The 23,439-nt window shown below is 40.9% G+C and overlaps 1 long non-coding RNA gene across 1 annotated transcript; it reads right to left on the bottom strand.

Annotated features, from left to right (window-relative positions):
• Nucleotides 1-7,670: 7,670 nt before the first annotated feature.
• Nucleotides 7,671-15,654, bottom strand: LOC139382198 (uncharacterized). Its single transcript, XR_011628621.1, has 3 exons — nucleotides 15,426-15,654; nucleotides 14,125-14,274; nucleotides 7,671-7,714 (listed from the first exon to the last, which is right to left on the bottom strand). It is a non-coding gene; the product is annotated as an uncharacterized lncRNA (long non-coding RNA).
• Between the last annotated feature and the right edge of the window lie 7,785 nt (nucleotides 15,655-23,439).

Genomic DNA, 23,439 nt, shown 5'->3' with positions numbered 1-23,439 from the left:
ATGCCTGGTTATTTTTTTTAAATGCCTTCCTCACCATCTTAAATAAGCATGCCCCAATCAAGAAATTTAGAACCAGGAACAGATATAGCCCTTGGTTCTCTCCAGACCTGACTGGCCTTAAACACAAAAAACATCCTGTGGCGTTCTGCATTAGCATCGAACAGCCCCTGCGATATGCAACTTTTCAGGGAAATTAGTAACCAATATACACAGGCAGTTAGAAAAGCCAAGGCAGAAATGTGCTTCCTGCAACACAAACTCAAAAAAGTTCTGGGACACTGTAAAGTCCATGGAGAATAAGAACACCTCCTCCCAGCTGCCCACTGCACTGAGGATAGGAAACTCTGTCACCACCGATAAATCCACTATAATTGAGAATTTCAATAAGCATTTTTCTACGTCTGGCCATGTTGTCCACCTGGCTACCCCTACCCCGGTAAACAGCACTGCACCCCCAACAGCAACTCGCCCAAGCCTTCCCCATTTCTCCTTCTCCCAAATCCAGTCAGCTGATGTTCTGAAAGAGCTGCAAAATCTTTCTTTCTAAAATTATCTGCCGAAATTGTCACAACCGCTATAACTAGCCTGTTCAACCACTCTTTTGTGTCATCTGAGATTCCCAAAGATTGGAAAGCCGCTGCGGTCATCCCCCTCTTCAAAGGGGGGGACACTCTTGACCCAAACTGTTACAGACCTATATATATTCTACCCTGCCTTTCTAAGGCCTTCGAAAGCCAAGTCAACAAACAGATTACCGACCATTTCGAATCCCACCGCACCTTCTCCGCTATGCAATCTGGTTTCAGAGCTGGTCATGGGTGCACCTCATCCACGCTCAAGGTCCTAAACGATATCTTAACCGCCATCGACAAGAAACAATACTGTGCAGCCATATTCATTGACTTGGCCAAGGCTGTCAATCACCACATCCTCATCGGCAGACTCGATAGCCTTGGTTTCTCAAATGACTGCCTCGCCTGGATCACCAACTACTTCTCTGATAGAGTTCAGTGTGTCAAATCGGAGGGGCTGTTGTCCGGGTCTCTGGCAGTCTCTATGGGGGTGCCACAGGGTTGAATTCTTGGGCCGACTCTCTTCTCTGTATACATTAATGATGTCGCTCTTGCTGCTGGTGAGTCTCTGATCCACCTCTACGCAGACGACACCATTCTGTATACTTCTGGCCCTTCTTTGGACACTGTGTTAACAACCCTCCAGATGAGCTTCAATGCCATTACAACTCTCCTTCAGTGGCCTCTAACTGCTCTTAAATACAAGTAAAACTAAATGCATGCTCTTCAACCAATCGCTGCCTGCGCCTGCCTGTCCATCCAGCATCACTACTCTGGACGGTTCTGACTTAGAATATGTGGACAACTACAAATACCTAGGTATCTGGTTAGACTGTAAACTCTCCTTCCAGACTCAAACATCCAACCTAAGTGTATGTAAACTTCCGACTTCAACTGTACAATTTAAAACAAGCTGTAATAGCGCTCAACACAAATATTTAAGAATAGAAAAAGGACAGGGCCATATAATTCTGGCTTTCTTTTTTAGTAATGCTGGTTTTCTTATCCACCAGATAGTTGGCCATAGCCTCGTATGAAACATCATGTAAGCTTGTGAGGCTATCAAACATCTCCAATCCAAAGTTAAATCTAGAATTGGCTTCCTATTTCACAACAAAGCATCCTTCACTCATGCTGCCAAACATACCCTCGTAAAACTGACTATCCTACCGATCCTCGACTTCGGCGATGTAATTTACAAAAGAGCCTCCAATACCATACTCAATAAAGTGGATGCAGTCTATCACAGTATCATCCGTTTTGTCACCAAAGCCCCATATACTACCCACCACTGCAACCTGTACGCTCTCGTTGGCTGGCCCTCGCTTCATACTCGTCGCCAAACCCACTGACTCCAGGTCATCTACAAGACCCTGCTAGGTAAAGTCCCCCCTTATCTCAGCTCGCTGGTCACCATAGCAGCACCCACCTGTAGTACGCGCTTCAGCAGGTATATCTCTCTGGTCACCCCCAAAGCCAATTCTTCCTTTGGCCATCTCTCCTTCCAGTTCAATGCTGCCAATGACTAGAACGAACTACAAAAATCTCTGAAACTGGAAACACTTATCTCCCTCACTAGCTTTAAGCACCAGCTGTCAGAGCAGCTCACAGATTACTGCACCTGTACATAGCCCATCTATAATTTAGCCCAAACAACTACCTCTCACCCTACTGTATTTCTTTATGTATTTTGCTCCTTTGCACCCCATTATTTATATTTCTACTTTGCACATTCTTCCACTGCAAATCTACCATTCCAGTGTTTTACTTGCTATATTGTATTTACTTCGCCACCATGGCCTTTTTTTTTTGCCTTTACCTCCCTTATCTCACCTCATTTGCTCACATTGTATTTTGACTTATTTTTCTACTGTATTATTGACTGTATGTTTGTTTTACTCCATGTGTAACTCTGTGTTGTTGTATGTGTTGAACTGCATGGCTTTATCTTGGCCAGATCGCAATTGTAAATGAGAACTTGTTCTCAACTTGCCTACCTGGTTAAATAAAGGTGAAATAAATAAATATCCAAGATGCTTCAAAAGATTTGCAAGTATGTGTGTGTGCGTGTTAGATGGATACAGAAGATTACTTCTGATCCAAGATAGAATGATTCATGGATATGCATGCACATTCTTTTTTTGCATATGAAAACCAAGCAATGAGAGTTGGAGGTTAATCTTAAATCAAAAGGAGAGATAACTGCGCCTCTGTCTGCATGCTTGGCAGGCACTGGGTTTACATAACCCCACCGGAATGTGGTAACACCATCAACACAAACAAGACCGGGGGAAAATATCAATCCATCGCACAGTATTCCCTCTAGGCATAACAGAAAAGTGCTTATAGCCTTCTCATTCCATATGAAGTGCCTGCATTGAGTGTGTGTATGTGTGCATGCGTCCGTGCATATGACATGACCTGTGTCTATGCGCAGGTCTGAGATTTTTAGCAGGTCGGTATTTCATGCTGGTTGTGTCTAGAGTGCATCCTGTTTCATCCTGTCCATTGTATTCTGATCAAAATGGGGGAATGAGAGTGAGAGAAAGAGAGAGAGACTAAGAGAGATAGATAGGGGTGACAGACTAGGGAGAGGCCATACCGCCTGGTATAGCAACTGCTCGGCATCTGACCGTAAGACGCTACAGAGGGTAGTGTGTACGGCCCAGTACATCACTGGGGCCAAGCTTCCTGCCACCCAGGACCTATATACTAGGCAGTTTTTTTTGGAAAGCCCAAACAATTGTCAGACTCCAGGCACCCAAGTCATGGACTGTTCTCTCTGCTACCGCACTGCAAGCGGTACCAGAGTACCAAATCTAGGAACAAAAGGCTCCTTAACAGCTTCTACGCCCAAACCATAAGACTGCTGAACATGTAATCCAATGGCCACCCGGACTATTTACATCGACCCCCCCTCCCTTTTTTTTTTACACAGCTGCTACTCGCTGTTTATTATCTATGCATATTCACTTCACCCCTACCTACATGTACAAATTACCTCGACTAACCTGTACCCCCACACAGTACCAGTACCCCCTGTATATAGCCTCGTTATTGTTAGTTTATTGTAACTTTTTTAAATTATTTTTTACTTTAGTTTATTTGGTAAATATTTTCTTAACTCTTTCTTGAACTGCACTGTTGGTTAAGGGCTTGTAAGTAAACATTTCACCTGTTGTATTCAGCGCAAATGACTAATAAAGTTGGATTTGATTTGAGTTACACATATAGTGTTTACACCTGTAGTTTTAAAGTGCTTCTATTCAATTTCAAATGAACAATTGAGTTTTAGGAAAGGTAGATTTTTCCATGTCCTTAGAAATTAAATAGAAAAACACTAGTTGAAGAAATCAATTGAGAGATTTCAGTGGAGCTGTATGGTTGACTGAATAAACTCAGCAAAAAAAGAAACGTCCTCTCAATGTCAACTGCGTTTATTTTCAGCAAACGTAACATGTGTAAATATTTGTATGAACATAACAAGATTCAACAACTGAGACATAAACTGAACAAGTTTCACAGACATGTGACTAACAGAAGATGAATAATGTGTCCCTGAACAAAGGGGGGGTCAAAATCAAAAGTAACAGTCAGTATCTGGTGTGGCCACAAGCTGCATTAAGTACTGCAGCGCATCTCCTCCTCATGGACTGCACCAGATTTGCCAGTTCTTGCTGTGAGATGTTACCCCATTCTTCCACCAAGGCACCTGCAAGTTCCCGGACATTTCTGGGGGGAATGGCCCTAGCCCTCACCCTCCGATCCAACAGGTCCCAGACGTGCTCAGTGGGATTGAGATCCGGGCCCTTCGCTGTCCATGGCAGAACACTGACACGTTCACGCAGATGACCAGGGACCATGTGCATCTTTCCTCTGGTGTTTTTCAGTCAGTAGAAAGGCCTCCTTAGTGTCCTAAGTTTTCATAAGTGTGACATTAATTGCCTACCGTCTGTAAGCTGTTAGTATCTTCACGACCGTTCCACAGGTGAATGTTCATTAATTGTTTATGGTTCATTGAACATGGGAAATAGTGTTAAAACCCTTTACAATGAGGATCTGTGAAGTTATTTGGATTTTTACGAATTATCTTTGAAAAGGGGATGTTTCTTTTTTTGCCCTTTGTTCACCATGGCGCTGTCGATTATTGTTACAATGTCCGTTGGTGTGTGTGAGTCCCCGTGCTGTGTGTTTTGGGATTTCGTGCCCTTATGGATTGCGCAGATGGTTGTGGGTCTCGTCCCGTGTGTTAATCATGGTGCTCGTGTTATTTATTCAAGATACTCCTTGATATTTTGTTTGGGGTTCAACCCTGTGTTTTTGTTACGTGTTTGTTTGGTCTTCGTCCCCGTGCCCTTACACAGCACAACATAATTTGGGGTATAATGAAAAAAACTATTACGCATTCCTGCGCCTGTCTCCCGATCCTCATACCAGCGTGACAGAATAATCGACCATTAAGGGAGACAGCCTGTCCAACGCCGCCTCAACCGGTCCGTCCGACGCCACTGCTACTGGTCAGTCCGACGCAACTTCAACAGTGGCAACTGGCCTGTCCGACGATGACGCAACTTCGGCAGCTGCATCGGGTCCTGATCGACCCTCACTGCGTTCCTGTGATCGTCCACGGAGCCAAATGTCGTTGCACTGCGGAAAGGGCCAGGGGGGTGTTAATCATTGTGCGCATGTGTTATTCATTCAAGGTCCTCCCCACTCTTTTGTTTGGGTTTCAACCCAGTGTTTTTGTTTAGTGTTTGTTTGGTCTTCGTCCTTTGCACGTGCGCCGCAAATTGGGTACAATAAAAACCTCTTATTACGCATTCCTGCGCCTGTCTCCTGAATCATTTATGCCAACGTGACAGACTCCCTGTTTAAATGAAGATAAAATATGATTTTTTTTGCTGTGGTGGGGGGAGAGACTAAAGGGACTTTTTGGACCAACATTACCATAATGCAGTGAGCATTGAGAACAGCCAAGAGCCGAGCAGCCCTGCGTCCCTTTCTCCTAAAGTGTACACAAGTATATTTCTCCAGACAAATGTAAAAGCATTGGATTTGTGTAGGCATGGGCTAGAGCAGGGCTTCCCAAACTCAGTCCTCGGGACCACAAGGTGTGCGAGTTTTGTTTTTTTGCCCTAGCACTACACAGCTGATTAAAATACTCAACTAATCATCAAGCTTTGATCATTTGGATCAGCTGTGTGGTGTTAGGGCAAAAAACAAAAACATGCACCCCTTGGGATCCCAAGGACTGAATTTGGGAAATGCTGGGCTGGAGGGAGTTTCCAGCCTATTTCATAAATCAGTAAATTCCTCTAAAATCCACAAAGGTCAGTTAAGTGTACAATTCGGGAGATGTTTGGGGGTGGGGGTGCTGCAATTTTTTTGTCCGCGCTACAGATGGCTACATCAGTCCGCTAATACAGGACTGGTAAAGGCCCAGTGCACTACGCATTTCTCTGGTATTTCAGGGGGTGTAGGAGCACCCTCAGCACCTCTACGTCCTGTGGCTATGCAATTTGGAAGAATGGACAGGCCTGGTCTGAACACAGGAGGTGGAGGTTAAAGTGTCAAAGCATGATCAGACTTCCTTCTACCTCATATACACTAGTAACAGGACAGATAGGTTATTATGCACATCAATGAACGTTAACAATCAAAGTAATTTAATGAATAAAGCACATATACAGTACTTGCAAGGGTTAGGCAAGTAAACACAATATGTGTTGCCTCTATTTGTGACTCGGAGGCATATGTCACGCGTCACTACTTCACAGGAAAGCCATTTGAACTGTGTTTTTTTGGCAGAAATGCCTTCTGGAATATGTGAACTGTCATGTGCCTTAATAACAAACGTGTATGACATCTGTAAATACGAATACAAATTGTTAAATTACGAGTCTAGTTGGTTTAGCCATAGAAAAAGCCAGGAACCTTCCCGCTTAGCATGATTGGCTGAGATAATGGCTGGGCTGGATGAGTTCGGATTGGTCTGCATGTGGCAAGCTTCTGTCTATAACATGAGTTGGTCAATATTTGTAGGTAATCCTTTCTTCTAACGTGGCTTTTTTTGGAAGATATCAAAGTGTTGCTCTTCACTTTCTAGAGGACTGAGTTTTGAAATCAGTAGAAGGCCAGGTGGAATTAGAGTTGGACAGCTAAGGAGATGGAGACAATTCTGCCTTTTGATTGCAAATATACAGAGGGAGTCAAAAAGAGAACACACAGAAAGCTGTATAAAACACCTGCCTCCAGATTACATCTTCAAACTAAAGGCAACCATGGCATCGTGACAGAGAGGAGAAGCGTCCATCCATGTACATGGGTAAGATAGTCTAGCTAGCTACATTTTCAGACATTACACCTTTCTAATTTTGTCACAAAGTTGTTTTCATTTCAAGTTAAAGCGTACTGTTAGGTAGGCAGCTAGCTAACGTTACCTGGCTGGCTCACCAGCTAAAGTTACGTGTATGATCTGACTCCACTATGCAAGTAACCATTTCCATTGAATGTGCATGATGTCACTGCGACAACTGTCGATAGCTGGTAAATTTGCTCTGGGTATCTACTCCGATGCCAGAGTGCAGAATAACTGACAAATTTACGAATGTTCAAAACTAGTTGAATATGGCCGGTGTTAGTCATCAACACTACGGATAACATGAAAACAGCCTAACCAGCTCTGCTAAGGCGAGTAAAATGGTCAGTGTGAGCTGTTCTCTCATGTGTCTGGAAGTAGCTAGCAAGCTAGCCAACGTTACCAGTTAGCTTGGGAGCTTGACTGGTGTTATTAGGTCAGAACGCTTTGATCTACCCTACTCCTTGGCCCTACTCCTCCTCCTACATTCAAGAGCCATTTTCTCAAAAGTGAAGTTACAATTTTATCAACTTTCAAATCATAATTACTTTCCCATTGTTCCACAGCTGTATTGTCTGATATACCATTTTCTAGCTCAGTCTCTACTTTTATTCAATGTAAAAATCACAATTTCAAATTTTGCAACATTGAGACCGAATTTATCACTTTATCACTTTATCACGAAATGAATGTAAACCTATGAGATATTTCAAAGAATGTTGGTAGAAACCACTCACTTACCCCCATTACGGCCTGTCCAGCAACGACCATTATCACAAGCCACCTATAGAAGAGAAGACATTAAAGTTAGGGCCCATGTTTGCACCAGTTGGTTTCAAAAGTGGAGAAGAGCAGACCTGCGTTCAATACAATTTGAAATCTTTTTGTGTTTTCTCTTGTCTACTTGGAGTGCCATATGGGAAGGGTTTTCACCTTTTTGACTATTCTATAGGTTACATTGTACCAGGCAGGCTCAATCAAGCCCAGAGTATTAGAAAATATTTGTATTTGAATTCAGGTCTTAATAAAAGCTCCTAAAAAGCTAGATCCTTTATTCTACAATAAACACACAATTTCCTATTAATTAAAGTTATTTACAGGTGCAAGCTGACTGTGTCAAAATTACTGAGTAGGGCCCTAAGTTAAGTTTTTTGTAATAAATTGATTGTCAGTTCTCATAAATAAGAAGTTTGGGAACCACTGCTGTAAGGAATTCTTTCCAAATAATAATAAAAAAATAACAAATGTACAGAAAAGTCTGTGCGAAGGCCAAATTACAGAGGAATTTTTTTTTGAGGCTAATTAAATTCCTTCAATCTGGAAAAACCCAAGGTTTGCTGGCATACCAGTAGAGGTCTATCAAGCCTTTTTTGATATACTCAAAGCTCCATTGTTAGGTTGTTTTAACTACTCCTATGAAATGTTAGTCTGTCAGGTACTTAGCAGGAAGGTCTCATTTCACTATTATTATAACAAGATCCAGATGGCAAATGTATAGATTCAGTCTATCTTAAAAATAGGAGGCCTCTTACACTTAAATGTTGTAATGTAAAAAATGCATAGCACTCAGAATTGAAAAGGTTTACCAGAAATAGTTCATCCTGATCAGACAGGTTTTTTACATGGACGATACATTGGAGATAAATATACGACAGCTTCTAGAAGTAATACAACATCATGAAACATCTAAGAAGCCAGGCCTGGTATTTATAGTGGATTTTGAAAAGGCCTTTGATAAAGTAAGAATGGATTTTATTCATAAATGCCTGGATTTTTTTTCAATTTTGGTGACTCTCTTATAAAATGGGCAAAAGTAATGTATAGCAACCCCAGGTGTAAAATAGTAAATAGCGGTTACTTCTCAGAGAGTATTGAATTGTCAAGAGGAGTTAAACAATGGTGTCCGCTGTCACCATAACTATTCGTTATGGCCATCGAAATGCTAGCTATTAAAATTAGACCAAATAACAACATTAGAGGATTAGAAATTCAAAGCTTAAAAACAAAGGTGTCCTTGTATGCCAAAATCTCACGTTTTATATTAAGTCTGCAAGCTACATCCATGCAATATCTCATTGAAGATCTAGATAACTTTTCTGGACTCTCTGGACTAAAACCTAATTATGATAAGTGTACAATATTACGTATTGGATATTTTTAAAATTCTACTTTTACATTACCCTGCAGTTTACCTATAACATGGCCTGACGGTGAAGTAGACATACGTGGTATTCAAATCACAAGATATATAAATGAGCTCTCCACAATGCATTTTAATAGAAAACTTGTAAAAATAGACAAGATCCTACAACCACGGAGAGGTAAATACCGTCTATTCAAGGAAAAATTGCCCTGATTAACTCCTTAGTCATATCTCAGTTTACTCACTTACTTATGGTGCTGCCTACTCCTGATGATTAATTTTTAAAATGTGTAATTCTGCCCCTGGACAAGGCAATTAACCCACTGTATCCTGGTAGGCCGTCTTTGTAAATAAAAATGTGTTCTTAACTGACTTGCCAAGTTAAATGAAAGTACAAAATAAAAAAATATAAAAAAATTATGAGCAAATTTTTTTCCCCTTGATTTATCTGCCTATCTATATAATGAATAGGGTGGGTTGAGATTATTAAATATAAAAAGCACTAAACATCTCTCTAAAATCTTCACTTATTCAAAAGTTTTACTTGATCCATAAATGGTTCTCAAGTAGATTACTAAGAAAAGCTCAGTAATCTACTGTCTTTTTGACTTTGTGCAGATCTCATTTTCTATGAATTGAAAATTATACTTTTTTCAAAGTATACAGTGGGGAGAACAAGTATTTGATACACTGCCGATTTTGCAGGTTTTCCTACTTACAAAACATGTAGAGGTCTGTACTTTTTTTAATCACACTTCAACTGTGAGAGACAGACTCTAAAACAAAAATCCAGAAAATCACATTGTATGATTTTTAAGTAATTACTTAGCATTTTATTGCATGACATAAGTATTTGATACATCAGAAAAGCAGAACTTAATATTTGGAACAGAAACCTTTGTTTGCAATTACAGAGATCCTACGTTTCCTGTAGTTCTTGACCAGGTTTGCACACACTGCAGCAGGGATTTTGGCTCACTCCTCCATACAGACCTTCTCCAGATCCTTCAGGTTTCGGGATGTCGCTGGGGCCTATATGGACTTTCAGCTCCCTCCAAAGATTTTCTATTGGGTTCAGGTCTGGAGACTGGCTAGGCCACTCCAGGACCTTGATATGCACACACTCCTTAGTTGCCCTGGCTGTGTGTTTAGGGTCGTTGTCATGCTGGAAGACCCAGCCACGACCCATCTGCAATGCTCTTACTGAGGGAAGGAGGTTGTTGGCCAAGATCTCGCGATACATGGCCCCATCCATCCTCCCCTCATTACGGTGCAGTCATCCTGTCCCCTTTGCAGAAAAGCATCCCCAAAGAATGATCTTTCCACCTCCATGCTTCACGGTTGGGGTCGTGTTCTTGGGGTTGTGCTCATCCTTCTTCTTCCTCCAAACACGGCGAGTGGAGTTTAGACCAAAAAGCTCTATTTTTGTCTCATCAGACCACACGACCTTCTCCCATTCCTCCTCTGGATCATCCAGATGGTCATTGGCAAACTTCAGATGGGCCTGGAAATGCGCTGGCTTGAGCAGGGGGGCCTTGCGTGCGCTGTAGGATTTTAATCCATGACGGCGTAGTGTGTTACTAATCGTTTTCTTTGAGACTGTGGTCCCAGCTCTCTTCAGGTCATTGACCAGGTCCTGCCGCGTATTTCTGGGCTGATCCCTTACCTTCCTCATGATCATTGATGCCCCACGAGGTGAGATCTTGCATGGAGCCCCAGACCGAGGGTGATTGACCGTCATATTGAACTTCTTCCATTTTCTAATAATTGCGCCAACAGTTGTTGCCTTCTCATCAAGCTGCTTGCCTATTGTCCTGTAGCCCATCCCAGCCTTGTGCAGGTCTACAATTTTTCCCTGATGTCCTTACACAGCTCTCTGGTCTTGGCCATTGTGGAGAGGTTGGAGTCTGTTTGATTGAGTGTATGGACAGGTGTCTTTTATACAGGTAACGAGTTCAAACAGGTGCAGTTAATACAGGTAATGAGTGGAGAACAGGAGGGCTTCTTAAAGAAAAACTAACAGGTCTGTGAGAGCCGGAATTCTTACTGGTTGGTAGGTGATCAAATACTTATGTCATGCAATAAAATGCTAATTAATTACTTAAAAATCATACAATGTGATTTTCTGGATTTTGTTTTAGATTCCGTCTCGCACAGTTGAAGTGTACCAATGATAAAAATGACAGACCTCTACATGTTTTGTAAGTAGGAAAACCTGCAAAATCGTCAGTGTATCAAATACTTGTTCTCCCCACTGTATAACATCTTCCGACAAGATGGAACTGCCAAAGGGGGCGGAAGCCTACAGAGTTCTGTCATACTATCCAGGTCTGTGCCCAAACAATTGGGCTTCTACTTTTAAAAAGTAGTCGCTTGAAATAGACCCCCCCTCAGCCCCTAGCTGTGCCCTGGACACCATATTTGAATTGATTGCCCCCCATCTATCTTCAGAGTTTGTACTGTTAGGTGACCTAAACTGGGATATGCTTAACACCCTGGCCATCCTACAATCTAACCTCAATGCCCTCAATCTCACTGAAATTATCATGGAACCTACCAAGTACAATCCTAAATCCGTAAACATGGGCACCCTCTTAGATATCATCCTGACCAACTTGCCCTCTAAATACACCTCTGCTGTCTTCAACCAGGATCTCAGCGATGAGTGATGGGTCCATGGTCAAACGACCAGCCCACATAACTGTCAAACGCTCCCTAAAACACTTCAGCGAGCAGGCCTTTCTAATCGACCTGGCCCGGGTATCCTGGAAGGATATTCACCTCATTCCGTCAGTAGAGGATGCCTGGATGCTCTTTAAAATAGCTTTCCTCGATAAATTAAATATGCATGCCCCATTAAAAAAATGTAGAAATAAGAACAGATATAGCCTTTGGTTCAACCCAGACTTGACTGCCCTTGACCAGCACAAAAACATCCTGTGGCGTTCTGCATTAGCATCAATTATGAATAGCCCCCGCGATATGCAACTTTTCAGAGAAGTCAGGAAACAACATACTCAGTCAGTTAGAAAAGCTAAGGCTAGCTTTTTCAAACAGAAATTTGCATCCTCTAGCACTAATTCCAAAACGTTTTGGGACACTGTCAAGTCCATGGAGAATAAGAGCACTTCCTCCCAGCTGCCCACTGCACTGAGGCTAGGAAACACTGTCACCACCGATAAATCTATGATAATCGATAATAATAATAATACATTTTTCTACAGCTGGCCATGGTTTCCACCTGGCTACCCCTACACCGGCCAACAGCTCAGCACCCACTGCAGCAACTTGCCCAAGCCCCCTCCACTTCTCCTTCACCAAATCCAGACAGCATGTGTTCTGAAATAGCTGCAAAATCTGGATCCCTACCAATCAACTGGGCTAGATAATCTGGACCCTCTCTTTCTAAAATGATCAGCCGAAATTGTTGCAACCCCCATTATTAGCCTGTTCAACCTCTCTTTCGTATCATCTGAGATCCCCAAAGATTGGAAAGCTGCCGCGGTCATCCCCCTCTTCAAAGGGGGAGACACTCTAGACCCAAACTGTTATAGACCTATATCCATCCTGCCCTGCCTTTCTAAAATCTTCAAAAGCCAAGTTAACAAACAGATCACTGACCATTTAGAATCCCACCGTACCTTCTCCACTATGCAATCTGGTTTCCGAGCTGATCATGGCTGCATCTGAGCCATTCTCAAGGTCCTAAACGATATCATAACTGCCATCGACAAAAGACAGTACTGTGCAGCCGTCTTCATCGACCTGGCCAAGGTTTTCGACTCTGTCAATCACCGCACTCTTAAGGCAGACTCAACAGCCTTGGTTTCTTTAATAACTGCCCCTGCCTGGTTCACCAACTACTTATCAGATAGAGTTCAGTTTGTCAAATCGGAGGGCTTGTTGTCCGGACCTCTGGCAGACTCTATGGGGGTGCCACAGGGTTCAAATCTCAGACCGACTCTTTTCTCTGTATATATCAATGATGTCGCTCTTGCTGCTGGTGATTCTCTGATCCACCTCTACGCAGACGACACCATTCTGCATACATCTGGCCCTTCCTTGGACACTGTGTTAACAAACCTCCAAACGAGCTTCAATGCCATACAACACTCTTTCCTTGGCCTCCAACTGCTTTTAAATGCTAGTAAAACTAAATGCATGCTGTTTAACTTTGTTGTGTGTTCAAGGCTTATTTTTTACAGACTATGGCGCGAGGAAACTGTGCAGACACTGATTTGAGCTATAGAGCAGTGATCACCAAACTTTCCTGAGTAACGATCACTTTCTCAGTCAAAATGCAATCCAAGATCTACTGCTCAGATATTTTTTAAACATGACTTAAGCCTATGCAAAATTAACCAATTAAAAACAGTTCTGTGGCAATGAGGTTTGTGCAGTAGGCTATAGGCCCAATACATTGTCACTGCATCTTGGCTATACTTGAATTGCCCTAGCAATGTTGTTCTTAAACCATTTTAGAGTCGTCACAACAGACCCGGGTTTGTTCCCAGGCTGTGTCACAACCAGCCGTGATCAGGAGTCCCATAGGGCGGCGCACAATTGGCCCAGCATTATCCGGGTTAGGGGAGGGTTTGGCCGGCAGTACTGTGAAAGGTGGGCTCTAATCTGATGGAAATTAATAGGCATACAACCAAAAGTATGTTTCCTTCACTTAGCCCTCCAACACCTGTCTGCTTCCTTCAGATCTGCAAACACCAAAAGTGGAAAGCACTAGTTGGGGGAAGGGGCAGAGGAGGATGGTGAGGGCAAGACAGCTCTTAATAATGGCTAGAACTGAGTGAATGGAATGGTATCAAACACATGGAAACCATGGAAACCATGTGTTTGATGTGTTTGATACCATTTTATTGATTCTGTCCCAGCCATTACTATGAGCCTGTCCTCCGATTTAAAGTGCCACCAGCCACCATGCTGGTAAGGGGCTATGGGTTGTTTTGGCCAAGCAGAAATGGAGAAGATGTGAACGGAAGGAAATTAGAGAAAATTAGACAATGAGATCATGAGAAGATGTGAGTTGGTAATCTGACCAGAGAGGGAGTTTGGTCCAGGTGGTGCAGCAGGTAGAGACCGTCATCTCCGCCACTTAGGGCGTGTCCTGCTTCCAGACAAGCCCTTGACCTCTGCCTTGCCTCTGATTGGTGCAACAGCAACGATGAGACTCTGCCTCTCGACCTCTCCTATGAGATAGACAAACAACGATAAGAGACAGAATACTCTCAGATAGGAAGGTAGATAGAGTAAATTTATGTACAGTAAAAGTCAATTCATAAATCAAATGTAATTTTAATTCCTGAATTTATAAAATCATCCATTTGTCAAATGGATTCAAATGTATCTCCTTAATTGGCGCAGTTAAAGATGCATTAACGAATAAAACAATTATATAAATAAATGAATGAGTAGAGAGTGGATGAATGGATGGATAGATATGCACACACACACACACACACACACACACACACACACACACAACTTTGTCATAACAAATGTCTGTGACCTGATGAACTGTGAACAAGATGTACTTTGCGGATCAGTTCTCATTGCACGAAAAGCTGGTTCGTAGGCAGGCAGCCTGAGATAAAGGGCTTATCATTATAATGTATTAAAATATTTTCAAACATCAAAATGAAAGCCAGGTTATTAGATCACATGCTGAGGTTTTCAACAACAAAAATATTACTGCTTGTGCCCCATTTTTTCTAAGCTAAACCTCAAAACTCGCAACCAATTATGATGTGATGATGATCACCATCATCATCATTATTATGACCTCTTATTATTACTGATGTTACACAGCTCTCACTGCAATCGTGCACCACTGTAACTGTATTCAAGATAAGCCTGAGGGGGCTTGTGTACAGTATTGCGGGGACACCGTGCTGATTTTGTGATACATGCATACTGAATTGCTTTGACAAAATAGGTCCCCAAGCCCTACTCTGCGAATAGGCCTCCAATCCAGATACATTTGAAACTATAAGAAATCTATTACCGAATCAAATATGCGTGTAGCCTAAATTTTTCAAGTAAAAATACTTTGAAATGCATGGTCTAAGTATATTCCCACGAAAATCAAATTGGTTAAAATGTGCCTAGGTAATAATCCTGCAAATTCAATTAACCTACAATAAAATTGAGCGAAGATATGGCAACGAATGAAACCGTTGCAAATGACCCCCAAGACATGTATAATAGGAATTTTCGCTATGGAGAAAATGAATGATTAGGTCTACCCGTCATATCCTAGATAGGGTGCGAGAAACGTCCCAATCTAACGCAGAGTTTTATTGTAGACAATAAGTGTGCTATGCAATAAAAAAACGCTTACCCCAGTCTTGATACACTGTGTCGGACTCCGTTGACGAAATGTCGTGCAAGTTCAAGTCCCACTGTGACAATACTTTCGCATGCACTTGTTCCTTAAATCGAAAAACCATCACCTTTATCCCTAAATAGTGTCATACAAAAAGAGCCTAGCTATTTCAGAATTGTGTAATTTGGCTTCATATCAATGAAGAAAATAAAACAACAAAAAGTTTAACGAAGTACAAGTCTTAAACTTAACAGAAACACAGAGACCTCAACAACCGCTAGTAAGTATGGAGGCTACCTCGTCCACTCCGCACCTCATACCGTAACTAACCTAAAGAGCGCAACTATATTTCACAATACATTTATCCGGTTTATTTTTATACTATCAAATGGATTAAGACCCACCTTACAACAATGTATATCATACTATATAAAACATATCACCATGTATCATTATTAATTGAAAACGAAATATAAAAATCACAGCGTAATCACAAAGTATTACGGTATTTAAGTGTACACCGCTCATTCTTAAATAAGCACTTGACCGTACTCACTTTTCCAACATATACAATATGTTTCTCGACGATTGTATGTCCCACTCGTTCTTATTATACCTCAGCAGTTACACTTTGTTACCTATGGTGTATTATTTAGCCTTAAAAGACTTAGCTGTCAGGTGTGAATGGGGGCTCGAAGGTAAAAGCACTGTCTTTCTTGAGGGTTATCTTTACCACGCGCTATATCTAAGGATAGTGATCTAACCCACCACCTATCAAAGTCCAGAAACCCGTCGCAGTGACAGCGAGCAGTAGGCTATTTCTTCTTATTTTTAAAACACATGTATTCAAGAGGGCTGCTGCATTGCTTTTACAGTTACAAAGATATCCAACTGAAATGACGGACTTTCTCACTTTTCCCGCACTGCTCTGGAGTGTCCTGTTGCTAGTGCTCAGCGGCATCATCACACCCGCATGCACAGATGATGTAAGTATAAAAATGCAATGATGAATTAGGCTATAAGGGCTCAGCTCAGGGTAAAGTCTGCTGCATATCGTGCATACGTGTATTATAACTGACTTGTAAGGGAAATACTTTTTATTGCGAACACGAATCTGAGTTGACGATATAGCTGAGTTGGCGGGTCATCCATGCCGAAATTACTTCACATGATGTGTCACCTGAATAGCCACCTATAGACGTATTACTGTTACCCTAACTCATACAGGTAGCCTAGATTTACTTGGTGTAGCAGGAGAGTTATGGACATAGATTGACATAAAATACATTCATGTCAGAGTTGAATTATGTTGATGTAATTTATTGCCTCTACAGGTCTAAGGATCACGACAGGCTACTGGTTAAGATTACATTTAGTTGTAGAGTGGTGACAATTTTAATATGGTAGAATGGAAATGGTCCGATTTTTTTGCGTGCCTGTAGATTCAGCCAGCTCCAACAGAGGCGCCATTGCGCACACGCACGCACGGACGCGCACTCGTGCACACACACACACCACATATTCACACATTTCAACAAGGCCCATCACTGAGCTGTGTACTTAAAACATGCGCTCAAGTGCTCAAATGTGCTGAAAAACTATTCCCAGACCAAGGTTAATATAGTTGTGTGTTTTTATATTAGATTTGATTTGATTCGTTTATTTCAATCTCTGTTTAGTTTCAGTTCGTTTTAGACCAGATTTGCTCGTTTTTATTTAGTTAGGGACAGAAAGCATGTGCAGATTATTTTTGGTGTGTTTTTTGTGATGCCACTGGGATGTGTCTTGCAACTGGGGGGCAGTAATACATAAATTAGGTTTAAATTATAAAGTCAATCTCAATGTGACTCAGATTTAAAAACAACAATTAACAATTAAACAATTAAAACAAGCAGTGGAACTGGCTTCGTGGTCCAGAGTTGAGTTTGAGGGGTCTATGGATTAGAGCAGCTGCCTAAACCACTTCCTGGAGATCCACCATCTACCAGGACAGTAGATCTACAGGAAGAGGGCTGGGCAGCACTGGGTTGTGAATGTGTAGACTCACGTTTTCATGGAGTGTGGATAAGATCCTGCAACACAATGTGGTTGAGTTAAGTATACGACTCAATAATACAATTATCTTTGCAAAATGGCTGTCCTGCACAGTTGAGTCACAAAAACTTGTAAAAATGTGCAGCCCAACATGTGTAATATGACACAACCATGCAGAGATGCATTTGGAAAACCCTGTTTTCCATTGCAAATCTTTACCAAAAAATCTGTTGGATGCCTTTAGAACAGGGTTCTCCAACTGCACTCCTTGAGAGCCACTGGGTGCGCTGGCCGTTGATCCAGCCCTGCAGTAACACACAGTTAACAGTTAACAACAAGACCATGATTCATTGGTACTTTTTTAATTATCTGCTCACTCAGTGGCTTTTCAGGAGAGCAATGTCATGTAATCCGTTTGTTTCAATATAAGCTAATATATAAAATACATTGCTACAAAATTAATGCTCAGTATACAGGGCATTGAACAGTCAGCCTTGTGCAGACTCTGCCACGAGGAAACAAAATCAATAGAACATATTTTTTAGTATTGTCCATCGGTGGCTTGCTTTTGAGTCAAATCCAGGAATGGTTGTTATGTCATAAAATCAGGGTTCAAATATCATTATACTTTTGGGTAAAGTATTTATTTTTAGGGCAATATCGGTAGAAATTGTACACATAGGAAGGTTCAAGACCCTCGTAAGACATCACAGTAAAAGGGAGGGATGTAATTGCAAAAGGAAATGGCAAAATGACGTTATACTGGGGAAAGATGGGTTAATCTGTGGACATCGGAGGGTTGGAGTTAAGAATGAATGGTGGATTGGCAGCTGTGGGTGAAAATCCAGCACTTGAAGAAAGAGGAAATTAGTAATATATGTATAATTATTTAACTACAGGTACCGTTGATGTGAGCAAAATAGCAGTAAGAAGCAGTAGCAGTATTGTTGTCCGTTAGTTTACTCCAATTAGGGTAGGGAGGGTAGGGTAGGGGGAAAAAAGTATAGAGAAAAAATATAAAATCAGGGGGATTAGAAATTATGCAAACAATTAAATTGATAGTTTGTAAATTCTATCTGCAATTTTGAAGCTGATCTACCCTCCGCCCAAAATAAATAAACATTTCAATGGAGACCCAATTTGGTTCCCAGCTAATTTTAGCATGACAACATCCATGAATGTTGTTAAATGTCCTTGGACAACATGATTTACTAACCTTTTGTAGATGGGCATACCATAACGGTTATAAGAATGTTTGGTGAAAATGTTCCAATAATGTTTGTTTTGCACATTTAATATGTTTTTGTACAGAAAAATACAAAATAAAAACAGAAAACGTTAAAGCTATGTCATGGGAACATCCCTGGGAAACTTTGTCAAATGTTCGGGGGACTTTTAGATACATCTTAACCTTCTCAAGATGTCCCTATTAACATTTTGGGAATGCAGTGGTAACCAGAACTTGTTTGCTGTGTAGTGGTTTGATGTCTGTAGTTTATTTTTATAAACTAGTAGGTGTCCTGTGTGGCTCAGTTGGTAAAGCATGGCGCTTGCAATGCCAAGGATCATGGGTTTAATTTCTGTTGGGGCCACCCATATGAAGGATGTATGCATGCATATATGGCACTTTCAACATGGTGGCTTTGTTTTCTTAATTTTTAAACAGTCTCTTGCTGTAGAACTGTACTGGGCATATCTATCGTATTATGGATGTTGGTACTAATGTTGAAATAGTTCATTTTATTTCAAAGTTTGTTGATCAAGTGAATTGGTTTGGGCAATTGCTTCAGGCAAGGCTTGGTGGACGGTTAAGGGATGGTTTCTAGACACTGAGTAAGCCTAGACCTGGACTTAATAGCAAGTTCAGTGGAGAAGGTATATTTGTGACTGCCCTGGAGCTTTATCGCTCCATCACTGGCTTTACACAATGCTTTGATCATTATAACCATATATGACAAATAAAGGATTGACCTCTATTCAGTTTAAAGATGGATAGCAGACTCATAAAGTACATATTTAGATCTTCAAAAATATAGCCTATATGCGTGACAGACAGGGGATGGGTTGAGGGAGGGGTGTTATGGAGGCAGCCTGGCTGTCTTGGTGTGAGGGTGGCTTGTGTAAGTCTGTGGTACATTTTCTGTGAGAACCATTCCCCCTGTCGTGTGTATTTGTTTTACACTGGCTGTTATCTACAGTAGACATCTGGTGGGGCACAGGCTCAGTCTTGTCACTGTGGATCTTAGATCACTCTAGATACAGACAGTCAGTGTGCTGCGTGCTCCACAGCCTCACCTCTTGGGCAGCATAAATTCCATATTACCTGTACTAGTCATGACTACAGGTTCAGTATTGAGACTCTGGACTTGGAACTTGTTACTGCCCCAGATACAATATTTCACCACCTCGGTAGGACTTGTGCTCATTCACTGGCAAAGAGACCCATAAGCACCAGTGGTACTAAGATTATCTGCAGTCCGACTAGGAGGCAGTATTTTCATTTTTGGAAAAATAACGTACCCAAAGTAAACGGGATATTTTGTCAGGACAAGATGCTAGAATATGCATATAATTGACAGGTTAGGATAGAAAACTCTAAAGTTTCCAAAACTGTAAAAATATTGTCTGTGAGTATAACATAACTGATATTGCAGGCGAAAGCCTGAGAAAAATCCAATCTGGAAGTGACTCAAGTTTTGAAAGCTCTGCGTTCCAATGCGTCCCTATTGAGCAGTGAATGGGCTATCAACCAGATTACTTTTTCTACGTAGTCCCCAAGGTGTCTACAGCATTGTGACGTAGTTTTACGCCTTTATGTTAAAGAATACCCGTAAGTGGCTACATTGTGTAAGTGGTCACCTGATGGCTCTCAAGAGTGATTCTCGCGTAAAATACAGAGGTAGCCATTTTTCCAATCGGTCCTACTGAAAAACCAATTGTCCCGGTGGATATATTATCGAATAGATATTTGAAAAACACCTTGAGGATTGATTATAAACAATGTATTGCCATGTTTCTGTCGATATTATGGAGCTAATTTGGAATATTTTTCGGCGTTGTCGTGACCGCAATTTCCGGTCGATTTCTCAGCCAAACGTGAAGAACAAACGGAGCTATTTCGCCTCCAAAAATTATATTTTTGGAAAAAAGGAACATTGGCTATCTAACTGGGAGTCTCGTGAGTTAAAACATCCGAAGCTCATCAAAGGTAAACGATTTAATTTGATTGCTTTTCTGATTTTCGTGACCAAGTTACCTGCTGCTAGCTGGACATAATGCTATGTTAGGCTATCGATAAACTTACACAAATGCTTGTCTTGCTTTGTCTGTAAAGCATATTTTGAAAATCCGAGATGACAGGGTGATAAACAAAAGGCTAAGCTGTGTCTCAATATATTCCACTTGTGATTTTCATGAATAGGAATATTTTCTAGTAATATTTATGTCCGTTGAGTTATGCTAATTAGTGTCAGTCGATGATACTCCGGGATGGGGAGTATCAAGATGTTTTAAACTGTATATACATGGTTTATAATAGAGAATACATTTGTATAGATCCAGCTGTATGTTTAAACCCCATTTTAATGGGAAACCTAAGCACAGCAAATCTATGTGGTGCTTATCTTTTGGACTAATTTTGTATTGTGGCATTTACTAAACAGATGGCCTAAGGCATAGACTTATCACAACAGAAGAACACTTTTGAAGAATCAAAACATGACCCTTGTTTAAGACTGCTTTCAGTAGCAGAAATGCAGGAAATATAGAAAAACTATTGGAATGTGAAAGAGGAAATAGTATTCTGCAGAAAGTTATTGAAAGTAACTATCTGCCTCTGGGCGAAAAGGTAAGATGGACAGAGAGAGGGGGAGAGAGATAATATTATATTTTCCAGGTGTGTGGAGTCACAAAGTCTGATGTCACAGTCTAGTGACCGATAAATGCATAAAAAATAAATACATTCTAATTGTAGTACAATAATTGTTTTATAAGAAAAGTCTGTCGTGAGCCATATGGTTCCTGTGCACTACAAGAGTGTGTTAGTGTAACGGCTCTCGTTAGTAGAAGGAAGAGTGGACCAAGGCGCAGCGTGGAAAGTGTTCATGATTTACATTTTTTCAAAAAACACTCAAACAAAATAACCAAAGTGAAAACGAAAGCACAGTTCTGTCAGGTACAGACACGAAACAGAAAACAAGATCCCACAAAACCCAAAAGGAAAATGACAACTTATATATGATCCCCAATCAGAGACAACGATAGACAGCTGCCTCTGATTGGGAACCACACTCAGCCAAAAACAAAGAAATAGAAAACATAGACTTTCCCACCTGAGTCACACACTGACCTAACCAAAACATAGAGAATAATTAGGGATCTCTAAGGTCAGGGCGTGACAGTTAGCCTGCGGAACTAAAGTCTGGGAATTGGTTTGTGGAGCTAATACAAGTCTTCAGATCTCAGCAAATACCCTTAACAGACAGACTTCACGGTATGTTGCAGTGTTTTTTAGAGCTCAATTCAAGCAGTCCGATATTTACCAGATGCTTGCCGGGATAAGCCTTTTATGTCTCCTTTGCACATGCCCGCTGGCAATTTTAGGAGTGGGAGTAGACATGGGCCAATGTGGGTGGAAGTATATTTTAATAAATCCGTTGAATATACTCCATCACAAAGAAATGCATTATTATTTTGTTTTAGGCAGGTCCTTAAAAACATAAGATTAATAAAATGATTTCATTTTATACCCTCACTCTGCTTTGTTAGAGAGCAGATGTAGGGTCTTACATTTGAGATTATATTCATCATGATACTGATGGAAAATAATAGCAATCTGTATTTTCAAAAGCATGTGAGTCTCGTGTTGATATTTCACAACCTTCGCAAGCTTTTGGAGCTTTTGGATCGAGCCTACACTTCATTTAGACTACATTATTGCATGCTAAATGTTTCTGATCAGTGATAGATGAGCAAACTAATATATGAGCAGTAACACCTACACTTATTTATGACTTATCACTTACAGAATTTACCAAACATACAGACAGAGATTCAGTGGAACAAAATCACATTGGTGATTAAGACAAGTCACAGGCTTTTAGGTCAGGGGTAAGGGAGAACCGGGACAAAAGTATGTTTAAATTTAACTACTCAAAGATCGATAGAGCTAGAGCGACCATCTTTTATAACAAATAACTTATACAGTGCCTTCAGAAAGTTTTCACACTCCTTGACTTTTCCACATTTTGCTGTGCAACAAGCTGAATTTAAAATGGATTAAATTGAGATTGTTTGTCACTGGCCTACACATAACGTCAAAGTGGACTTGTGTTTTTAGAATGTTTTACAAATGATTTCAAAATGAAATGTCTTGAGTCAATAAGTATTTAACTCCTTTGTTATAGCAAGCCTAAATCATTTCAGGAGATTGCTTAACAAGTCACATAATAGTTTGCCTGGACTCACTCTGTGTGCAATAATAGTGTATAACATTATTTTTGAATGACTCCCACACATACGTAAGGTTCCCTCGGTTGAACAGTGCCTTTTAAACACAGATTCAACCACAACAACCAGGGAGGTTTCCAATGCCTTGCAATGAAGGGCACTTATTGGTAGATGGGTAAAATAATAACACTTTGGATGGTGTATCAATACACCCAGTCACTACAAAGATACAGGGACCCTTCCTAACTCAGTTGCTGGAGCGGATGGAAACTGCTCAATGATTTCACAATGAGGCCAATGGTGACTTCAAAACAGTTACAGAGTTTAATGGCTGTGATAGGAGAACTGAGGATGGATCAACAACATTGCAGTTACTCAACAATACTAACCTAAATGACAGAGTGAAAATAAAGCAGCCTGTATTGAATGCAAATATTCTAAAACATGCATCCTGTTTGCAATAAGGCACTAAAGTAAAGTACCAGTCAAAAGTTTGGACACACCTACTCATTCAAGGGTTTTGTCTTTATTTTTTACTATTTTCAAC

Source organism: Oncorhynchus clarkii, chromosome 24 (genome assembly GCF_045791955.1).
Source record: "Oncorhynchus clarkii lewisi isolate Uvic-CL-2024 chromosome 24, UVic_Ocla_1.0, whole genome shotgun sequence".
In the NCBI taxonomy this organism is placed as follows: domain Eukaryota; kingdom Metazoa; phylum Chordata; class Actinopteri; order Salmoniformes; family Salmonidae; genus Oncorhynchus; species Oncorhynchus clarkii.
This window is presented reverse-complemented; position numbering and strand designations above follow the sequence as displayed.